We start from the raw sequence: 5,000 nt of genomic DNA on the forward strand, positions 1-5,000 counted from the left end.
GGTTCTTAAGGAATAGAAAACCCGTTACGCCTAAGCAAAAATTAACAGCATTCACTGTGGTTTGCTTACATCGTTTAGCAGTTCCTTGATAATAGTTACGTCGTTTTTGACAATATTTTTTGAAAACAAATCAGTACCTGGGTAACATAACCGATACATTCGGTTTAAGTATACATGTACCAAGTTGAGAGAATTGTGTGTTTCTGAGTCGTATTTTACATGTAACGTTCAGTTTTCCTCTCAAATACATGGTCTTCCCATAGGGTTCCCCTTTGTCTCCTTCCTGTTTTAGACAATATTTTACCTGACATTATAGATTTTGATATTACATGGGTGAGCTATGTTGATGTAATTTTTGTTGTTGTTCCGTGTTCTCTTAATATTGATAACTTTATTCAAGTATTCAAACAACTAAAATTTTCCATCAAATGCAAAGTGGAAACAGAAAATAATAAGGAATTATCCTTCTTGGACACAGTAATAATCCGTCCGGAAGTTGGCTTTCCTAAATACAAGGTTTACAGGAAAGAAATTCATCCAGATTCATTTATACAGTACAAGCATTTTCGAACCAGATAAGAGCTACAAAATTATGTGTTATTTCTAACCTATTTTTGAGGGCTTATAAAGTATGTGACCATGAATTAATTGAATAAGAAATCAGTCATCTTAAAAAGGTTTTCAGAAAAACATGGCTATGATTCTCGGTTTATTGAAAAGGCACACCCGAAAGTAAGGAAAACATAATATGATGTAAAGAAAAAAAAAAGAGCCATTTCCAAAAGTCGATGAATGACTTCTTATCATTCCCTAAACAGGCTAAGACAATATGTTACCTAACACTTGCCTGGAAAATTGTATAATACTTAGGGATACTTAGGGTAGGCAAGAATAACTTGACTATTAAGAGGGGTTTGTCAAAATCAGGGAAAGAAACTGCAGCCAATAAATCATGAATATATAAACTACCATGTGGAACATTTGATAAGGTATACACAAGAGAGTCAGTAAATATACAAAGAGGAAAAAGAGAACATACAGATTCCATTAGAAGAGGAGATGAAAATAACGCTATTTTTAAACATATGACACTGGAAAATCGTCCAATAGAGTTTAAGAATATGGACAAATTGATATCAGCGACAATATACACATAGACGAAAACTGATTGAACCTGTTTTATTTGAATATTCTGAAAATTTTAATATATATCAAAGTAATTTCAAATTGGATTTCTTTCTAAATAATATTGTCAAAAACAATGTAACTCTAGTTAAGGAATTATTAAAATATGTAAACAAACCACCGTGAATGCTATCACTTTTCGCTAAGACTGTAAAGGATGTTTTTATTTCTTACGAACCTTTCTGTACCTCTTTTTAAACAGTTATAATCATTTGCTTTATGAAGTGGAAGGGAGATGGTCCCTTCGAAAGCTCAATAAATCTCATTTCTCATAAATTGTGGTTTATTCTATTTATCATACATACACGGAAAATTACCTATTTCAATGCACGTATATCTCAATCTCATTAATTATTCACAACAAACTAAATTTTAGTTCCCATAGCGGTAATAGTAATACAAAACATCGGAATAATTTTTGAGTGTACAATCAAGGAATGCTTAATTAACATTAGCAGCCTAATGAGGGTGACTGTCATGCAGCTCTACAATAATTACTTTTACATTAAATATGATATACTTAGTGGTGCATTGCAATAGGCATTAATCTTAGACTTTTTGACACTATTGGCTAAAATATCACCCCAGACGTAGGATTTATTCCTAACCTTATATTTAAATTCTAAGAATTACAATTCAGAGTATTCAATAGATCATCTACGTATCTATTAGTTTGAAGGTCACTAGTCATTAAAATGCATTATAACAATTTCACTGATTGCTCTAAAAATAAAACAATATTTATGCCCATTCGTATAAGCGAAAATACAGAATATAGATATCAAAACAAGACACAAATCAAGGGGAAATCCTGCTGGATATTGTGGTACTGAACGACGAGATTAATAAAAATTGAAGAGTATCTGAAAGAAGAATGTTCAGATGAAGTTAAGGACAAATGTTTTACTATTGAAATTCATCCTTCAGTTATTATGTTACTATCAACTTTTATATGCTTCTGTAATTAAGAAAAGCGTATTTTTAGATTAGAGGGAATGCCTATTGTTTCTAAATATTACACAAATGTAAATAATATGCCAGAACAATATCACTTTTGTTTTGATAAAAGTAAAAGCACTCGGCGAAATCTTCTTTTCTCAAGAAGCTCCCTTCACCTCATAATTCTCAGAAACACAAATTCGTGATATTTAATTAGATGCATATATAAACAAACGAGGAATGTTTATTGAAATCCCATGCAAACGAATTTAGATTCAGAGGTATAATGGAGTGGAAGGAAAGGTGAAAATTACATATTAGGGGAACGTTAAAGTTTATCCCATGAATTGGATAATTAATTAAAAAGGGAATAATTTATGTCTCTCGCCACGTAATTAATCACAGCTAAAACTTCGAAGAAATGAATAGTGAAGTGGAAATGTTATATGTACTTCAAAACTCAGAGAGAGAGAGAGAGAGAGAGAGAGAGAGAGAGAGAGAGAGAGAGAGAGAGAGAGAGAGAGAGAGAGAGAGAGAGAGAGAGAGAGAATATGAAATATGTTGATCATACTTCAAAATATATGTAACACATTTCTCCCGCTGGGACGTTGTTGATTTTAATTATGAAAGGTTGTTATTATTATTTTCTTTTTAATAATGATAATGACAATGATAATAATAATAATAGTATCTATTATTATTATTATTATTATTATTATTATTATTATTATTATTATTATTATTATTATTATTATTATTATTATTATTATTATCATTATTACTTTTAAATTCAAATCATGTGGAAAAAAAACCCGAAAAGCCATTCACTTACAAAGACCTATGAGTTAAGTATGATCCAATGGAAGAAATAACAATACAGCTAAAATAATACGGGCATGGAAACTATTAGGAGGAGTGGGTAGGTGGGGGATAGGGGTTGTTATGTGACAAGTGACACCTTACGGTGTAAGAATAATAATGTTTTGTTAAATAAAATAGGTTGCACTCATCCTATAGGAGCATGTTCTAAATATACAGACGGTACGAGATTATATATCGAAAAAAATATGCTTTTGAGAAATAGCACATGCCAGAATTAAAGATAAAACAAAACACCGCACAGAGTCTCTAAAACAAATGACAGGACACGCAACTCTTGTCCATTCCAGGTAACAATATTCCAATTATAATGGAAAGCAATGTCGAGCTTGTAAAATTTATGTAGTCATTCAGTAGATATAAAATTCTTATTAAAAAGGGCAGAGTTTATTCACAATTTGAGTTGATATAGAAAGAGGATGGGACGAAAAGAATATTTAGATTAGCTGCACCAACTTCTCAAGAAATATGCAGGTAGATAATTTGGCGAAACAGATTCTTAGCTTTGCTTGAGTCTCATACTATTCCGAACGGTGCTATGATGAACCAATTATATGAAAGTGTTCAAGCCAATCAATGCTTCTTTTACCATTTATGAGATTAGATAACAGTAAAACGAATCAGAAAATCTTCACACGGTTATATCTTACATTCTAAGATAACAAATACACTAGTAACGGGTAAACAAAACAATGCCTTTAGGCAATAACAAATGGATATTGACTGATCTGTTTACATTCCTCATGCCTGCCACCTATTCCTAATCATAGGAAGGCAATACAGAAACATTAATTCTATTTTACTTTCTCTGATTTTTTTTCATCACCAATACTTGAAAAATATCTTTATTATGATTTATATTATTATTATTATTATTATTATTATTATTATTATTATTATTATTACTATCCAAGCTACAACCCTAGTTGGAAAAGCAAGATGCTATAAGCCCAGGGGCTCCAACAGGGAAAAATAGCTCAGTGAGGAAAGGAAATAGGGAAATAAATAAATGAAGAGAACAAATTAACAATAAATCATTCTAAAATAAGAAACAACGTCAAAACAGACATGTCATATAATAAACTATCAACAACATCAAAAACAAATATGTCATAAATAAACTATAAAAAGACTATGTCTGCCTGGTCAACAAAAAAGCATTTGCTCCAACTTTGAACTTTTGAAGTTCTACTGATTCAACCACCCGATTAGGAAGATCATTCCACAACTTGGTCACAGCTGGAATAAAACTTCTAGAGTACTGCGTAGTATTGAGCCTCGTGATGGAGAAGGCCTGGCTATTAGAATTAACTGCCTGCCTAGTATTACGAACAGGATAGAATTGTCCAGGGAGATCTGAATGTAAAGGATGGTCAGAGTTGTGAAAAATCTTATGCAACATACATAATGAACTAATTGAACGACGGTGCCAGAGATTAATATCTAGATCAGGAATAAGAAATTTAATAGACCGTAAGTTTCTGTCCAACAAATCAAGATGAGAATCAGCAGCTGAAGACCAGACAGGAGAACAATACTCAAAACAAGGTAGAATGAAAGAATTAAAACACTTCTTCAGAATAGATTGATCACCGAAAATCTTGAAAGACTTTCTCAATAAGCCTATTTTTTGTGAAATTGAAGAAGACACAGACCTTATATGTTTCTCAAAAGTAAATTTACTGTCGAGAATCACACCTAAAATTTTGAAAGAGTCATACATATTTAAAGAAACATTATCAATACTGAGATCCGGATGTTGAGGAACCACCGTCCTTGACCTACTTACAATCATACTTTGAGTTTTGTTAGGATTCAACTTCATACCCCATAATTTGCACCATGCACTAATTCTAGCTAAATCTCTATTAAGAGATTCACCAACCCTAGATCTACACTCAGGGGATGGAATTGATGCAAAGAGAGTAACATCATCTGCATATGCAACAAGCTTGTTTTCTAGGCCAAACCAAATGTCATGTGTATATAGTATGAAA

The sequence above is a fragment of the Palaemon carinicauda genome, chromosome 19 (assembly GCF_036898095.1).
Source record: "Palaemon carinicauda isolate YSFRI2023 chromosome 19, ASM3689809v2, whole genome shotgun sequence".
In the NCBI taxonomy this organism is placed as follows: Eukaryota; Metazoa; Arthropoda; class Malacostraca; order Decapoda; family Palaemonidae; genus Palaemon; species Palaemon carinicauda.